This window comes from Lycorma delicatula, chromosome 12, assembly GCF_047948215.1.
Source record: "Lycorma delicatula isolate Av1 chromosome 12, ASM4794821v1, whole genome shotgun sequence".
In the NCBI taxonomy this organism is placed as follows: Eukaryota; Metazoa; Arthropoda; class Insecta; order Hemiptera; family Fulgoridae; genus Lycorma; species Lycorma delicatula.
Genome location: NC_134466.1, coordinates 9,596,986 through 9,617,056, shown reverse-complemented (window position 1 = coordinate 9,617,056; position 20,071 = coordinate 9,596,986).

The window sequence follows — 20,071 nt, the reverse complement described above, 5'->3', positions numbered from 1 at the left end:
GTGTCGAACGATTCCAGGGTCGGGAAAAACGTTATTCAACCGATCCCGTATAGAGTTATTATTAATTTTATTCGGCACCATCTAGTTACCAAATAAAATTCTCCGGTACGTCTTGCCGTCTAGTAAAGCCATTTACGCTGCATATCCAAATAAGCGACTCCTTTTACGCTTGCTTCAGCGAAAAAGGACGGCCCGTAAATTTGTCGTCGGAATATCGCCCAGATTTTTTTTTACCCCAGATATATAAACATTGTGTGTTTACTTTTTCGCCAAGATGAAAATTCAATCCGCTGACAACACCAGAACACCATATGGTTTAGGATGTCATTTTCGCACCGCATTTATTAAAAAAAAGAACAGCAAGAGATCTCTATCGTTTTTCTCTTGTTCAAAACCGGTGCTGTGCTGGATTGTGTAGTATAATCCTGTACTGAAACGTTAAACACAATTCTTCCTTTAAAATATGAATCTGTTATATTCATCACTTTTTATAGTTTTTTTTTTTTTTTTTTTTTTTTTTTTGTAAATTTGTTGAATATGTGTAATATTTTTAAAATGTAGATCAGTTAGAATGGTTTTCATAAGATGGCAACGGGATTCCGCCATTTTTAAATCATCGTGAAGTCGGTACGCCTAGCGGAGTCGGTTGGTTTGAAAGCCTGTAACAGCCGTAAACGGTATGACGCATTTGAAAGTTTCCTTAAAACACTCCATACTGCGGTATCGCCGTTTCGCTGCCGGCTTTCTTAGCAAGTTTTTTGAAGTACGCACGAAAAACTCCGTGATAAAGTTCAACATTTTCTTCAGTCATCGACGAAGTTATTGTAGCTAAACTTTCTAAGGAACGCGCGTCGAACTGTAACTACAGATTCGCATGACGAACTGCAAAACGTAGTTTCTGTTTGTAATAGCCATCTTTTCTAGTGTAGCTGCCTAGCAGAAAGATAACGAATCGGTCTACGGTCGTATGATCAACTGAAGCTGTCTTTTTAGTGTTTAATTCTAGCTTTAAATCGACACTTTACATCTCATTCAAGAGATATCGCAACACATTAAAACCCCGACATTGTTTATGGCCGTTGCGGTATCAGTTTTTCAACGTCTCATGATATAAGAAAAAGACGTCTTCAGAGGTTCGTTCAAAGATAATTGTTTTTTATAGTTATACCAATCAGAGTATTGTAATTCGTAAAATTATTTCAAGTTATGCAAAAAAAGATGCTGGAAACAAACGAAAGAAGATGCTCTGAACGCAGGAAGAACGTTCGCTTGAAGGCCATCCGCCGAAGAAAATGAAGGAATGTCGAAGCGAATATGTTAATTAGAAGAAACTTTTAAGTTTTTCTGAAGTTACGAACGGCTGGAATTTTCCGACACTGTTTCTCTTTTCGGCGACGTCCAATACATTTGGGAATCTGTAACGCTCCTGATATTTATTTCACCGAGGCTTTTCCTCTTATCTTAACTTTTTTATTTTAAGGCTCAGTAACGTTTTCCCATTTTCAATGACGATATTTATTTCCAAAAGACGCGTATTTTTTTATATATCAGGCCATTATAATCTGAATAGAATAAAAAAGGTTACAAATTTGTACGCAAAATACTCATTTTTTTCAGTAATAAATAGAATGAATGCAGCGTGTTTTAGTGGCGTTCGTTTGATATTTATCACGGCTGTCAAATCGATAATGTCGAGATAGTAAATTGTTTTTATTCTTAGTTTATCATAAATTATGAAGCAATTTAATTCATAAAAAATAAAAAAAAAGTAATAGTTTTGAATATTATTATTAAATCATTAGCAACAACAACCTATTTGTCATGTTAAAATAGTGCTTTAACTGACCGATCTAGTTGAACTCGATAGATGAAATGAACGTTAATTGGTTTTTTTTTGCGGTCTTATTGTTCCAATGAAACTGCATTTAAAGATGGAATTGCCTTTGTCTTAATAGTATAAGTCAGGGTCGTACATAGTTTTTTTTTTTTTATTGTATTTTAAATCTATAGAATTGTAATTCTGGCCAGTCCTCACCTTTATTTATTTATTTTTATTTGAATTCATTTATTTGTTGTGACGTAGTTTTTTTCCGACACCAAACTTTTAACATTATTTAATGAGGTTAGTAAATTTACATAAATTTAATTATGATGTTTTTTTATTTATAATTAAACTATTAATAGTGTTATTTTTTTTTTGTCTATTTGAAGAAACCTGTACCTCTCGTCCCCCCCATCATCGCCTTTATTAGGATTATATTCGCCCCGTTTATTTATATACTCATAATTAGTATAGTCAGCCATTCGTAATTACCGTTTAGTCAATTAATTCTTTTTAATAAAAAAAAAAACCAGTATTTACTTCCTTGTACGTAGTAAACGAATTATTGTGATCGCGAAAAATTTCGATTTTCAGATTTCAACGGAAATATCCATTTTGAGCATCCCTGAATTCATTTGACTAGTTTCGGCGTGATTTATATATGCGTATGTATATCGTGTAACTCAAAAATCAATAACCCGTAGGATGTTGAAATTTTGGATTTAGGACTGTTGTAAGATCTAGTTGTACACCTCCCCTTTTGATTCCAATCGGCTGGCCCAAAAGTGTCCAAAAAAAGCCCAAAATCCAAAACATCTGGATTTTGGACTCTTTCTTAAGTGCAGCAATAAGCCCCTTATCGAGAGTTTTTAAGCCCCTTACGAGATATCATAAGCGGTACTTATTTTCATCGGTAAAACTTTAATTATTGAAATATTTTGATCTTACAAAAGGATGGCACATCGGTTCAAATCCGACTTCATCTCCTTTTTCTTAATTTAAATATATTGATTTATTAATAATTATTAACCTCGGATTGTAAAAAAACTTTATTTATATTAATAAATAATAATTCGATAATAACAATAAAAAAGAAAGAATATGAAAATATATCAGAAGTTATTAATAAAATAAATTTTATGTACGTTTAAAAATATGTATATGTAATTTAACAGGCATACAAGGAAGTCATGTGTCCAAATCAGATTTTTTTTTATCTCCAAGAGAACGATGTTCTTTTTTTACAATTTTTTTTTATTTCATTTATTATATGTCACAACCATTTTTGCGTTCTTTATTCGTGTTTTTTTCTTTCTGAGAAAATTAGTTCCGCGTCCCTATACCGTAAATATTGTAAAATCTTAACGTTGACGATGCATCGCTAAGACTAACAGCATTATGAACATCGGTATTGAATTTGCAAGTCGTTTGGATAATAATAACTAAAAAATAATACCGTTAGCGTCTGAAGATTCTCAGAACCGTAATACATGATATCGTCGTTATTTATATGAAATGTATTACGGTCCCGGTTTGTGACTTCAGGAATCCCGGACAGAATATATTATAATGATATGAGGAATCTGTTTTCCATTTTAGTATATAATCTTTACCGTATATCACGTGAATTGATTTTTTTTTAAATTTCAATCTTATTCTAATATTTATTTATTTAATGTTATTTAAGTTACGATTCAGCTAAGATATAGTGTTTTTTTTTGGATAAATGTGTCCAGAAACACTGGACTACGGAATTTGGTCTGGAATCCCAAAATTTGGATTTTGGTCTTTTTCTTAACTGCAGTAATAAGTCCTCGTTTGAGAGCTTTTCAATGATGTGTCATAAGTGTTGGTATTTATTTTTCATTGGTTCCAGAGGTACAGCCAAATACCGTTTTAATTAATGAAATATTTTGATGTTACAAGGTTACCGGTTTACATGACGAATTATTTACCATTTTATCGATCAAAATTGATTTTAGTAATTCTGAATATTTTATATATGTTCATTTGTAGATGTGTTTTTGTTCGGTCGGTCCGTTCCATGATTAATTTCGATTCGTGAAATTTAAAAGAAAAAATGTTATTTTTTCACCTTTTATAGATATAAGCCTTTTGTCAAAAGGAGTTAAAGAAAAGCCGATAAATCGATCGGAAAAATTTATGAAGTGAAAATATACCGGTTTATATGCAGTGAGAAACAAATAGCTGTTAAATTATGCAGATAACTAATTAATTGTAATCCGAACCATGTATGTCCGCTATTAAAACTGAACTCTGCGTTTACGAAATTAGCGTTGTCGCTGTGTAGTTTTCTCTTCGTTAATCGAACAGAAGGATTTCTAATTTTCTGTTAATTTTTTTATTCGACCAGTTTTATTTGGTTTTTCTTTTTCTGGTCGCAGCAGCAAGTTTATTATTTTGACCTCAAATTATATTATTCGTATTCGAGATTATTATTTCCCTTAAATGTGTAACATATGCCCCGTAATAATTCATCTTCGTGAAAAGAACGAAAGCGGATACGTTTGCGTTGTTGAGCGACAGAAAGGAATGATTTAAGTGCTTTTCTTTATACTCTTTTCAGATTTTTATAACGGCTGTGACGCACGCAAAGCGCCTTAGGAACTAAAGATACCGGCAATGGTTTCTTTCTTTGAAAGTAAAGAAATTGATTTCAACGCCTACGGTGAATAAGGGCGATTATAACAGCGTACGTTTGGAATAGTTCGGCGTGTCTGTTTGATGAATGTGACCCGAAAATACTTGGTTCTTCGATCGAAATACGCCTGACGCGGGATGTTTATTACTATTTCGAGGGACCATCGATTTTTGTTAGTGATTTGTGATTCACCAGGCGGTCTGCATGGGGTTTTTTAACACGAAAAACGCGTATACCGGTTTTTTCTCCATCGTAAGCTATATTATTTACTTTCAGCCGAGTTTTGTAAAATTGATATAAGCTATAGTAAAATTCTTGGAATTAGGATAAAAATTAAAAAAAAAAAATGTTTAACCTATTATGAAAATTTTTACCTACGCTGTTTATAAATTTAATTTTACTTAGCTACAATCGGGTGCATTTCTGGTTGTTTTTCTTCTTTTCTTTCCTTTATAGATTTAACACGCAGCAATAAAAGTCTTAAGTAGACGTTCAGCACGTTAGTGAAACATAGAAAGAGGCAGCCCGTCTGGTAGCCGCCTATACTACGAGTTATCTTCGTCGTTCCCGGAATCAAATTTTGAGTGCAGTATCTCCCTCCCAAGCCTCGTTTACATCCTTCCATCTAGACCCTTCCTGTTTCTGCAGTTTTTTTCTTTACCCGTCTCGTATGTAGCTAGTAGCATTAGATATTCTCGCAGTCGGCTTTTCTTCTGCCTCTTCATGTTAAGAGGTATTCCCTTCTTTCGTTTTGCTGAATAATTAATACGGTATTCCTCTTCCGTTTCGTTCTATTTCTTTCTCCCGTATTTTCCTTCATCCTCTTCTTCACCTATTTGTTAATTTTCTATCGTTTATGTTTTCTACTTTCTCTTGTTATCGTACGAAAAACTCTGATACTGATAATATTATTAAATTATTTATAGGCGCAATTATAATTTAAAAGGAAGAGACCTGAAACGAGATTGAGTTCCGTAAGTTACTTCTGTCAGCAAGTCCGAAAACGGTACGTACGATATTTGTTAATTTAAATTCCCTGTTAAATCGGAAAATACGCTATTTTAAATTAATATATTTAAACGAGTAGTTAAAAGTTTTTTTTGTCCCGTCCTTGAAATTTACATGTTATTTTCTTGTTGTTTTTTTATTTCATGTGTGGGTGTGTAATACAGGGTTATCATAAAAGAATGGTGCGGTTTTGAACATGGTTTAAATTAAAACAGAATTACTTACAGTTTATGTTTTTTATTTCTCAAATTTGTCGTCTCAAACATTTTTTTACATAATTAATAAATTTCAATATGTGCGTCCTTAGTCGCTCGACAAATGTCCAAACGATACTCAAATTCTCTCCAAACATTAGTTAACATTTCTTCGTTAACGGTTGTCATTGCTTCATTAATCTTGTTTTTTAAGCGATTTAGGTCACGAATTTTTTGTGTATAAACAAACAACGCTTTTGATGTACCCCCGCAAGAAAAAATCGTAAGGTTACAGGTCTGGACTCCTTGGAGGCCAAAGTACGGGTCCTTGCCGGCCTATCCATCGATCTCCAAATTTTTCGTTCAAAGCGTCCGTGATCGATGCATTGAAGTGCGGTGTAGCACCATCTTGTTGGAAATGAAGTCGATGAATGTTTTCGAGTTCATCTGGCTGAGGAAAGCAATAATCGGTTAACATGTCAAGATACGCGATTCCATTAAATGTTTTTTCAGAAAAGAAGAAAGGCCCTATTACACGATTTTTCATCGCACCACAACAAACATTAACTATAGGCGAATCGCGTTGTTTCTCGATAATTGCGTATGGGTTTTCAGAGCTCCATATTCGTTGAATTGTGTCTGTTGACGCATCCATTCACATGGAATGTAGCTTCGTCTGTAAAAATTATATCGTCTAAAAATGATTTGTTTTCACTTATTCTATCCAACATTTCAACAGCGAAATTGTGTAACGTTTTACACAATCATCGGTTTTCAATTCCTGCAGTATCTGGATTTTATAAGCGTGTAATTTCAGTTTTTTAAGTAAAACTTTGTGAACTGTTGATTTTGGAATACCTAATTCGACGCTTCGACGGGGGATGGACTTCCCAGGACTTCTAACTGCCGATTGTCTAATTAGATCAACCGTTTCATCTGGTACACTTGGTCTGCCGGTTGATTTGTTTCTTAAGCGATCCGGTTTTTTCGAATCGTTTGAACCGACGTGTTATGTTATTTTTGTGCGGTGGATCTCTTCCGAATTCACGTCGAAACGCACGTTGAACTAAAATTACGGATTTTAGTTCGGCCATCAATAAAACACACTTTGCTTTGTCTTTATCCGAGAACATAGTAACTCGCTAAACTCGCCGCAACAACAATACAAGAACTGACGTTGCGGTTACAACTGCTGATAAACAAACTTTTGGGTTAGAGGCTTTCAGGGATACCAATATAACATCTAGAAATTTCCCTACAATCTTCGTATGAGTTACTGAAACCGCACCATTCTTTTATGTTAATCCTGTATATGATAATTAATGAAAGTCTGAAATAGAATTTAATATTATTAGAATTAGATCGGTTTGTTATTTGTTGTATATTTGTTATCGGTTTGTTATTGCCCTGGATGTCTTCCCTTTCCATGCATATCCGTCGCCCGTAGATATTCATTCGTATTTACTATCGTTTACGGTTTATAATTCTATTTTTAATGATTTTTGTCGTAGTTTTGTTTTTTTATTTCGCTTATGATTCTTTAACTATTCATTATGCTTTTTTCTTACACTGTTTTAATACGTTTTTTGTTTCTTTTGTTACAGGTAAGAAAACAGTTGACATCGTTTACATTAGTCGGTTCCTATCGGTAAGAAGATGTGTTTTATTTATCCGTTTAATTGTTTATTTTAACGATTTTTACATTGAATCGGGTTTGTTTACTTATCTCAGAGTTAATTAGATTTTTTTATTATGTTTAAACTGTAGTACGGATCGAAAGACGTACCCCGCGTGGTTTTTATCTTTAATTATTTTTTTTATTAATCTGTTAAGGATCGTTTTTATTAATTTGAAGATTAATTATCCTTAGATGAATATAAGATTCGGACCGGATCAAACTTAATGGCGTTTCTTAAATTGTTATTTTTACGGTGAAAGGTATCACGTTAATGACCCGACCTTATTCCGTATAATTAAAGTTAAAAATTATTAATCGAACGACAGAGAAGAGTACGCGTATATTTTTATCGCTTACATAAAAGGAAGTTTATTCCAAGATTCTTCATTACAAGTAGGAAATCGAAATTTGGCGATTAATTTAATCGTATTGATCCTGTTAATTGGATTCTTGTAGAGTTATTAGAAGTAATGTCGTTAAAACAAATTTATTATTCAATTTTATATTTATATATATTTACTTTTTTTATACAGTGGCGGCTCGTAGCTAAAATTAGTAGGGGTGCTTTTTCAGAAAAAATTTTTCTGGCCCTTTTCAAGGCCGTAGTTAAAAAGTTTTCTGTAAAATAAAAGAACCGAAAAAAATGAATCGAATAGAATTGCCTGGAAGCTTACAATAATCTAATTTTTCACTTTACTACATTCAAGAATATGGTATGTATTTCAGTACATTTTGCTTAAAAACCGTATTCGGTTTAACCGAATAAATAATGATGTATCAATAGATATAATATTTTTTAATATTATTAGAAAATAACTTAATAAAATTTCCCCTTAAAAACACTATAATCCAGCGGTGCTTAATTAAAATTTTTATGTACGCAGAAACAAATACATAATTAGTTTTTACTAATTCCCTTCTCTTTCGCTCTTCCAGCGTGTTTTTGGACAGATTTGTCCAAAAACGCTTTCATATTCCTTCCGCAGACTAAAATATAAAACTGAACGAACAACGAACGTTACACGCGGAGTAAAAAATAATTACCTTGCCACCAGCACTCCAGGGTCGGCATTGCGGGAGCGACGGTGCTCTCCCTCCATGACAGCCTCACGTGAGCTTCCTATGTGCGCATGGGAACAACAGCGAAACATCACGCCGCTGGAACTGTGAATCGCACAGTTCCATACAAAGATTTTTGTATTTTTTTTTATTAACTGGGGGACGGCTATTGTCGTTAAGGTTAAGGATTGTGTACCAGTATAAAGAAAGAATTAAAGTAAAAGGACTTATACTAAATGATATCGATAATATCGTAGGGAAATAGGATGTGCTGCAATTCCACAGTGACTATATGCAAGCCGCCACTGTTTATATATATAATATATATATATATTATATATTATATATATATATTATATATATATATTTATATGTCGTCGGGAGATGATAAAAACTGGGATTTGATCAAATCTCTAAGGTAGATGATCAATTCACGGAAGATGTTAAAATTACAACTCTGTGGGTTGATTTCCCTAATTCATGTAAGTGAGATTTAATCAAATCCCGTAACTGTTTTAGTGAAAAGATGAAATAATATTGTTCAGATATTAAAAATAAAAAACCTATAACTTAATTAAGTTATAAGTATTTTTCAATTAGTTTCCAATAAATAATTTGTGTTCCCATGATTAGTGTTGTTTTGCCAGTAGGTAATACAACTCTACATTTACTAATGCGTGGTTTACTAAATGAATTACTTTTAATATCTATTAAACGAAGAGATTATAAACTTTTCCGGAAACAGGTGTAGACTAAAAGAACAAACTTTCCCTTCTCCGGAATCGTGTGCGGTGTGAAAATGTATCCGATTAAAAATTATTCGACCTGCTGCTGAATGTATTATCAGGGTTTTTTTACTTTTTTTTTTTTTAAAGAATAGAAGCTATATTTGCTTTTTGTGTTGAACGATTCCAGAACCGTTATTAAAATAATTATATCGTTGCTCGATACCGTGGGTATTCAAAATAGGAGTTTAAAATGTGAAATCTTTTTGGTCACTATGAAATTAAATCTAATCGATAGACTTGCATCGGTTACAATGATGTCAAACAAAATAAAGGGATGTAACCAGCCAGCGTCCCGATTAAACGGCTGTGCACAGACAACGATGATACGCGACCCGTTGAATGAAATAGTGTAGCTCGCATTTATGTCTCTTGTATGTAGAAGTGTAATAGAGATCGTGCGAGTAAAGTTAGCGGTTTCGAAGTAGTTCACAGACCGAGAAGGAAAGTAAAATTAAATTAATTTAAGGACGCGTGCCGTAACGCGTAAAACTATACATATACGTATATCGTGTCGTAAGAGAGGAGAGAAGGCTTGCCGAAACACCGAATCCGTATTGTGTTCTACAGAATGCGCTTACGTAAGCGCGATCGATACCGAACGAGTCGCATGGGGATAAAGAAAATTGGAGCGACTATTAAAGTTAGATAAATTTCTAAGTAATACAAAGTCGGTACAATTTCACGTATAAGCTTGTACGTAAATAAATGATTACAAATTGAATATATCACGGTGTGTATGTATTATGTATGTTACATGACAACCGAAAGATTTTAGACTTCGTTATTAAATCGCAATTTTAAATTTTATATTCAGCGATTGTGAAGATAAAAAGCGTCTGTGTAAAGTTTATTACTAGGAAGCGAAAGGGATGTTTTCTCGTTGCCTTCTTCGCCGAGCCGAACAGTTAGATTTTTGTATTTCATTAGCGGCTTATTGTAATGCGAGTTTATCCGATCGTACAGGTAGATGGTACTGCATTCACAATTTTTTAGAGGGTTTAGATTTAAGATATAGCGACGGTAAAACGCCTTACGTGCGTCAGACGATCAAGACTGCTGCATCGGTCTCTGCAAGATTAAAAAAAAATCTGATGTGGGTACCACATGACTTCCTTGGCGATTATTAAATTATTTATACACATTAAAAAAAAATGAAAATTACATAAAATTTTATTTCATTAATAACTTTTTTTTTTTACAATCAGAGGTTAATAATTATTAATAAATCAAAAATGAACTTTATTTATACTATTAACTTTATTACAATTGGTATACGTTAACCGTAAATGATTAACTTGTAACATAATTTTGTTTTATGTTAATGATGAATTAAATAAGACGATAAAGTGCATCGAAGGAGTGCTACAATTGAACATTGCTCGGCGAGAGAAGACCAAGGAAAGAATAAAAAATTAAAGAGAGGATGATGAATATAAAGAGAGAGAAAATATGAAAACTAGAGGACGTGTACGCAAATTAGGATCAGAAGAATTATATCAAACCAAAGAGCGATTAAATGATTGGCAACAAAAAACAAACGAAATTATGACAACTCATACTTAAATAATAAAAAAGGAGTGAAGTCTGATTCAAACCGATGTGCCCCTTCTCCTTATAGATACAAATATTTTATTAATTATAATTCCATTTGGCTATAACTCTGTAATCAATGAAAATAAGTAATACTTATATCGTTGAAAAGTTCTCAATGAGGGCTTATTACTGCAGTTAAGAAAAAGTACAAAATCGATTTTTTTTGTATTTTGGACACTTTTGGTTCAGTCGATTGCAATCAAAAGGGAAGATGCACAACTTGATGTTACAACAGTCCTAAATTCAAAATTTCAACATACTACGGTTAATCGTTTTTGAGTTGTGCTAGATTAATTGCATTAATGCACAAAAAACTTTTAAACGGTTAAATTTACTGTGAATATTCAGATTTGAAAATATATCATTCATATATACCAGGAATAAAATCGGGCCTAAGGCCATTTTACGAGTAAAATAATTATTTACGTAACTAAAGAAATTAATGACATTCAACTGCGATTATTTTTGCTAATATTTTTCCTTCGATAATTTTTTCTATAAATGTGTCATAAAAAAATCGTTAACGGCGATCCGATGGGTTGGTGATTTTTTCTTCGATGTTTTAAATCTCATATGCAAGTTTTTTAGCGGTCCGTAGCCGTAGATATTTACGAACCGTTATTTCATACTCGTGATCGTCCCCTCTCTCATAAATATTTCACCGTTGACGTTCACCTTACTAATGTTACCGCTTCCATAATCCTTATTTTACATTATATATATACTTTACGTATTTCTATTTATAGATTATAAATTATGTTCACGTTTAGCCGGTCGCGCTTCATTTTGTACCGATCGCTCGCTTACTTGTGTTTATAACCTCCGCAATTTTATAAGTGCGTACGCGCGCCTCTGGTCGTGTGTGGTGTTTAATTTCGATGTACGCTTTAATCCATTCAATACTGTACGCTGTGCCGTTAATTAATTATCTTTGTTTTTCCTTTTTTTAAACGTTATGTTTATATATAACGCAGTAATATTATAGTAATTCGGTAAAGGTTTAGTTACGAGTATTTTACGAACGGAAATTATCTTGTCTGTAACGAAAGGAAATAGTGAGCTCTCGTACCTCCTTTGCCGCTTCGGCACAAAATAATTAATTTTATTGTTATAGAATTTATCGTATTTCGTCACGCTTAATTAATTTAAAGGAAATTAAACCGTTTCGATGTGATAAGAAAAGTCGCTTTATCTGTTTTATAAATATTAACGCAACGCGATGCGTAAAATATATAACAAATTTAATTTCCGACTCCGACCGTTTTTTCGTGGAATTTTTCTGTTACGAACGAAAAAATGTGCGTATCTCATCGGATAAAACTAGGCAGCCTAGCCTAGCGCTTCGACCTCGGTTCGGGCTTCAATTTTACCGACGCCGGATAAGGGGACATTATAAGTAAAGCTTTACACATCATCGGGCCGCAAAAATACTGAACGAGGCCGGTAATGATTCTCAGAGATAACTAGCGAAAAGAATAGAGACTAGGAAAACGGCCGGACGGCCGTGAAGCGACGACTGCTATCGGCTAAAGAACCGTGAAACTAAACTGCGGGCTCCGTCATAGAGAATACTTCGGTCGTCTTTTAAGCAGCGAGCGTTAATTTCGGGAAGATCGGTGTACACATCCGGGACGGTAGTGCCGATTACTTGTGAATAATTTTGCTTACAACGAGGAGTTTAAAAAAGTTAGTCCGGGAAAAAAAATACCTCGACGTAGTTATTTATAATGAAAAATCTCGCCCGTCTTAAAAATTGTCGGAGAGTTGAAATAACCGATCTAACCGTATTAATTGATCTGCTCGATCTTCAACCGGGCTATATCTATCGGGGATGCTACGGCGGAGGGTTTCGTTGCGTTCTGTTGGATTCGTTACAAAAAGCCGTTCGCCCGGCGCCTTCCAAATATTAAAACGCCCGTAAATTGGGAATTTTGTAGTCTATAGACTACTGTGCGCGTGCGTTTTGCGCTATTTTTCATCGTTTACTTTGAAAAGTAAAGCTTGGACGTCATTCTTCAAATCTTTTTTAATTTGATCTTTGTTCCACAATCTCTGCTATTAAAGCCTAATAAATCGTCGAATTTGTTGATGATCTAAAACGGTGGATAATCATTTTTGCGTTAGTCAATTCGACAGACGCAAAAAATATTTACGAAACTAAAAGGTGAAACGTGAAAAGTAAAACTAAAAGGTGAAAAGTAAAACTATAGATCGCTCATCGCGCTACGTTTTTATTAAATTTGATTTAGCAAAAATAAGAAATCATTTCTGAATATTTTATGAAGAGTTTTTTTCTGGACGCGACTAAAATAAACATCAAATTCTTGTATGTATATATATATATATATATATATACATATTTTAATATCGTACGTATATATTGTTACGGCGTGTTGTAAGAATCATGTTTAAACATAAATGTTGTTGTTAACGTAAATATGTCTAAATGTAAGTTATTTAACTGCTACGCGCGCGCATATACTCGTTTCCAGACAAAAAGTAGAATATAAATTGGAATAACTTGTACTATTGCCGTCTATTAAAAACATTAGCGTTTGTTTCGTCTGTAAACCTCTTCTCCGTATTTATGAACGCTTTTGCTATTTTTACATAATAATTTTTATTTTTAATTAGCATTAATTTAGTTAAATCCGGTTTTTATGCGCGTAATTCGGTGATATTTATAGATTCTGTTAATGATATTCAAGGGTCTAAATGCGTACCAGAGGATAATGAAAACTGTATTCTAATCTTATAGGTTTTATATTTTGGTTCGTACAATTAAAAACATTTTTTGGGTTAGCGTTTTTAGTTGTAGATTTTAAAAAATATATTTTACCCGCGTCTCGCTTATTAATTTCTTACGGTTTTTTATTTTTTTCGCGAATTAAAAAAATTCACGAAAAAAATAAAAAATTGCTTATCTTCCAGTATTATATACGCTAATGTTTTTATGTGTACAACCCAAATATGAATAGGTCAGTAGTGAAGTAGATATTTGTCGTCGAGCGCTTAGGCAGCGACCTTTAGGGTTCCGCGGCGACCTTTACCGGTTCTCGAAACGATGAGAGCCGCTGATTGGAATAAGATTTGCACCCCTATTATAAGATTTTTTCCATTGCAGTAACGCCTACTTTCATAGTAGACAGACTCTCTCTTTTATCCGAAAGATTGTCATTTCGAATAAGCGGTTGACATTTTTCTACGTTAACAAATTCACAACTACGAAGAAAAAATAGGCGCGGATACTGTGGGCGTGTAGCCTATATTATCGCCAAATAGAAAAAAAAAAAGAAAACGAATTGGAATTTTATTCTTATACGGACTCTTGAGGTTTGATTTTTGGTACGTATTTTTTCTGTTTCTCTACTTTTAAAGATGCGAGTAAGATAAGTGTTAATTTATATTTGTAAACGGTACAGGTTACATCGGTAGCGCGGAGCGTATGATCGCGAGTTATTCAAAGTTTTGTAGTTTTTTGAGGTAAATTCGTCGTATAGCAGACAAGAGGTAACTGTATAGTAAATTGATTATGGGAAACATTATTATTAATCCTGGTAGGTAGCATTGTACGGCATATGTTGTAAGCGAAGGCTAGGCGAGCGAGGTGAGTTCATCGGGGCGAGGTCGTCGCAAAGTACCGTTGCTCGACGATTCCCATCTTAAATATCATCGAGTGTACGTATTATCGATGCGATTCTTAGTCGTTATTATTTTTTTCTTTCGTATGTAGTAATTTTACGGTTAAATTACCGAGTATCTTTTACAGTGCGGGATTAAAATTTAATTTTAAGAACCCGTCCGGAAAGAAAAAATGAATTACAACTTTTCTCGTTTAAATTTTATAACTTATCATATCGATATTGCATAATAAACGTTCCAAAGATTTTAAGTATCGGTATTTTTTCGCATTATTAGTATTTTCGTTTTATTTTTTTTAACGCCCACTTAGGTTGTCTTTCCCCGTCTACACGTTATTAAATCGATAAAATTATTAATACTAAATTTCTACGCGTATAATATTGCAACAAAAGCCGCTGTATAATACTTGTTCGGAGAAAACGTTTTAACACACTAAAGGTTTTAATACCTATTGAAAATCTGTTTCTATCAATTATGTACTTTTTATTTACGTGTTATGGAAATATATACAAAATAATACTTTTCGTAAAACAAAAAAAAAAAAAAAAAAAAATAGCGTGCATTTAATGCGATACGCTCGCTTTAAGCACTTAAAGTAATTACGTACTAATCGCGCGATTTATTCGAAACAACTTTGTTTTGATATCGTTAGCCTAATTCAAACGAATAATCGTTTGTTTACAATGTATAAATTGTATAAATATTTTGAAGGGTAATTTGCTATACGTATACAGATTGTTTAATGGTGTGTGCACGTTTACGCCTCCGTCACAATATTCTAAATGAAAACGATCGACCTGCGATCGATTAGAGCTCCAAAGGAACTTGATCGTTGTACATTCCTGCGGATTATTCGACCGTTAAAAGTAATATTTTTTTATGCTCTTCTCTTGAACGAGTCTAACTCGCAAAATTTGCCGTGAAAAAATAATCATTGTAATCGATAACAGCTTGATCGTTCCCACTTCTTCGTGGGGGGGGGGGGCGATAATAATCCCTTATTAAATTGTCAGTTTGCACGTCGCCTCTGTGATATTCGGTAGTTTCCGAATCCGTCGATCCGAAATATCCGGAAGTTGTTAATCTAAAAAAAAAAAATTGTGCTCCCTTTTACTCGAACCGTCGATCGCAGTCGCTTCTCCTGTCAACGAAAGAGTACAAGCGATAAAGGATAACAACAAAGTTTTAAACTACGGGTGATTGTGAACGAGTAGATCGAATCAAAGGGTTCTTAGTAGTTTTGTATCGATTTACATTTTCATCTTGTTACGCCGGCTTCTGGTTTAATAATAATACTTTAAAGATATTTGCTTTTAAAAACGAGTAAAATCAAGGGATTATTAAAAAAAAATTATTACTGATCTGTCCGTCCGGGTACTATTATCATCTGTATTTTACGTTTTATTCGAATTTTAAGTAACGTAAGGTTTAGTTTATTATTAACCTGTACTTTATTTTACTCTAGATATACGATTAAGAATACCTAAATTACAGAGGAATTTTGTGGTAAAGTGACAATACTCTTCTTTTTTCCTGTTTAGCTTCCGGAAATTACCGTTCTGGTGTTACTTCGGAGTATGATATGTACAAGTGTAAATGAAGTTTAGTCTTGTACAGTCTCAGGTCGATCGTTCCTGAGATTTGTAGTTAATTGAAACACAACCACCAAAGAACACCGGTATCCACGATCTAGTATCAAATTCGTGTAAAAGTAAATGCTTTTACTAGGACTTGAACGCTGGCACTCGACTTCCAAATCAGCTGATTTGGGAAGTCGCGTTCACCAGTAGACCTAACCGGTGGATTTATTTTTAGATATAATCTAACCGTTTTTTTTTTTTTTTTTTGAGTGGGTTTACATCGTTATTTATCTGGTCTCAACTTGTAACGGTATTTATTTCTTCCTATTTTGTAATGGAATAATTAGTCGTTATATAATTATTAATATACTGTTTACCAGTAACACATGAACAAGACGATCGATTAAAAACATTTTTTTTTATTATACAGTTTGTTTTTATTTTTAGTGTAGTTTTTTTAACCGCTTCAGTATTTCAGGTGTATTTTGTTTTTGTATTAAGGTTCTTCAACACCCCCTTGTCCGTTCTACCCGTAGGGTATGCGTATGAAGTTCAATTTAATGTAGGACGGCCTAAATTAAAAATAATATAATGATCGATTTCCTATATAAATAATCGATTTCCTCGTATTATATATAGAGACTTTTGTAGCATTATGTGGTCTTTAGATTACCGCATATTTTTTATAACTACTTCCTGCGACCATTTACGTATAAGTACACGTGTGAACTCGTTTGAATTATATGCTTGCGTAGTTTTTTTTTTGTTTTTTTTTTTTAAATTAATTCAGCGTATATGCGAAATATAGTTCGAATATTTTCATTTACGACGTCAGGTTTTTTTTGTTTTTGCTTTTTTAAGCTAAAATTATCTGTATCGCGAGTCGTTAATGAATCTATTTTTCACTTTAGGCGTTTGACTTTGCCCCCTTCCTCCCTCCTTTCAGCAATCGCAGGAACGATTTATAATGTTATTTCTCGCTGAATTTGATGACTTATTTATTTTCATAACGCAAGGGTTTACCGTTTTTGTAATTTTTTTAACGACTTCAATACCGTTTTGATAGTTGATTTTCAAAATTCGATTACGAGGGTGTCCGCTTTAATAAACTTGTACAAATATCCTGAGGCGTTCGAAGTACATTGAGAAATTTCTTTGCCGTCCAGTTTTTATTTTAATGCAAACGCGTTTTATAAGTATTAGATTTATTTATTTTGTTTTAATGGATTTTTGTGTTTTTAATTTTTAAACCCTTTTGTTACTAACGAAGATGTATTTGAATTAAATACTTTTCATTTTTTTCTTACAAAAGGGGTGTTTAAGAAAGAAAGAAAGAAAATAATGTTTTCGGGGTGCGGTTGGTACTTTGTGTAATCTTAATTATTACAGTTTTATTACTGTTATCGTATAATTTTATTAAAACAATATTCCGTAAAATAATTTTTATTATCTTAAGTTGTTTGTTGTAATTTTATGCGTAGGCACGGTTATTGGTTTATGTTTTTTAATTTTTTTTTAATGCAATTTTTATTTTTCCTATTTAAAGAAACAGCGGTAACTTGTAATACTTTTTTTTACTCGTAAGCTAATAAATTTTTGTTGTATACGTATACTGAACTTTTTTAAAATGAACTTTTATTATTAAGTAAACATTTTGATTTAATTCGTGCAATAATATCGCTGTTGTATTTTAATGTTGATGAAATTTTTACAAAAAAAACTTTAAAAACATTTTTGTGTTTTTAATTAAAAACGTGTTCTTTCCTCGGTTTATTTATTGATTTTCGTTTGAATTTGTAACTATGCAACTTCAGCGATAGGCAGATGGTAGCGTTTTATATTGTTTGTCGTAATATTATTGTAACTGGATTTACTTACGATTTAAAAAAAAAAATAATATTATGGTAAACGGTTTGTTTCTATTTATTGTTTATATATATATTGCATCGCGACAGTCTTTTAAGTAAAAAACTTATTTTTCGATTCGCGCTTTATATAAATTCCCCGTTCTTGTGATCGTGACGCTTGTATAACGTATGAAATAGAAGAGAATCGACTCTGAGTCGATTTCTCAGAGTAGTGATGTTCGTTTCCGGCCGATGTCCTTGGGTAGGTCACGGAAGATTTCTTCTCTTGTGCCTTTTTTGTAAGCCTGTTGCGGGACGCTTGTGCTTGAATCGGTTTCACAGACTCGTACCAAGCCGCTTACAACAGTATAACGAATAACTTCTTTTTTTCTTTTTTTTTAAGCGCATACGTTTTTGTGGTAATCGGTTTACAAATTACAACATCGTGTAATTTATGCATCCATACGCGACCAGTCTTCTGTTGGATCTGGGTTATTAATGAACGATCGTCGTTTTTATCTTACCTTAAGTTTGTAGTTTTCAGGGTCGTATTACGGAACCGTCAGGTTTGTATATATATATATATATAAAAATTAGTTGAATTTATTTTTGTATTAGACAACCGTTCTTTTAACTAATCAATACATACTTGATTTGATTACATTCTTGTACGTGCGTGTGGAACTAGCATTCCAGCCGATCGAAAACATCTACAACAAATTTAACTTTCGTGGAACTCCAAATTAAAACGCCACGGAACAATAAGAAAACCAGAAGCTAGCGCTAAACAAATAAGTAGAAATTGAAAAATTCGAATATTTTTTTTATCGGAAAATAAAGAAAAACGACGAAACAAAACCGATACCAAACAGAGAACTAAAATGGAAAAACTTTGCGACAGGACGTACAAAAGAAAAATCAACTTCTACTGCCGCGTCGAAAGGATGAACTACAACAACAGACCGACACTACACAGATTTTCGATTTCCTCATTAACAGACAAAGCAGGATAAAACCTGTTTCAAACGCACTATAATACAACGAAAGAATAATTACTTATATACAAAAGATAACGTCACTGAAAAACGAAGACCTATGATTTCGTGAAAAAGGCTCAGCCAAAAAGAGATCCTAACCTGTCAGTAGAACGAAAGAGAGACATCTCGGAAAAACTGAAAGAATATAGAGAAAAGAATAATACACATGAAAAATATACCATAAATTGGTATTATGGTACGTTATAATTCTCTTCCAGCATAGAATAATTAAGGTTTAGGTAATCTTTTGAAATATCTTCCATTTAGTTCTTGTTAAGGTTATCGACACGTTACTGAGAACAACGCATACTTACAAGTTTTACTCAAACTATTTTCAATGGAATGCTTTGACGTATTTGTCGTTAGATTTTTTCACACACACACACACACACACACACACACACACACACACACACACACACACACACACACACACATATATATATATATATATATATTAGAAAAAGAAATTGTTTTTGATAGTATTATATGGAATGTTAATTTGTATATTCTTATAAAGGTTGCCGTAATCTGTTTGTTTAAAATGAAATATATCTTTTCAATCTACTTTCTAGGTAAAAGTTAGTTGTTTTTTAATTATTTTATTTTACGTTAAATTAATGTTGACGGATGTTTGTAGTAAAAGGTTTTTTTTTTAATCTTTTATTCATGTTTTCTATGTTCAATTTTTTTTTAAATTTTTTTAATGAGTTAATTTTTTCAGAATGAAAGTTAATTTAAAAAGAATACGATTGATGATACTCGGAACAGAAATAATTACGATATTCGAAAATGACTGGAGGGTGGTAAATATGGACTAATTTTTGATACAACGGTTCGTATTTTAAGTTAAACGTTTTACATTAACTTATTTGTAATTTTAATTAACGATTAACAGAAATTTGCATATCAAAGTGCTGTTCTATAAAAATTAAATTCGTTGTTGTATTTATATTTAGAAAAGCTTTCTCATAAATTTTCCTCGGTTTTTTTTTTCAATTAGATTTAGTTATTCGGTTTATCTTTATAGATAGATAATATAATAGGTCTGAGTAAATGCATATTACCTCGTTTTATTTCACACGTTGTATCTATTTAATTTTCAACAAAACACAGTTTTTCACTTAATTTCCAAAGGCGTGTCCATTGATTTTTGTTATC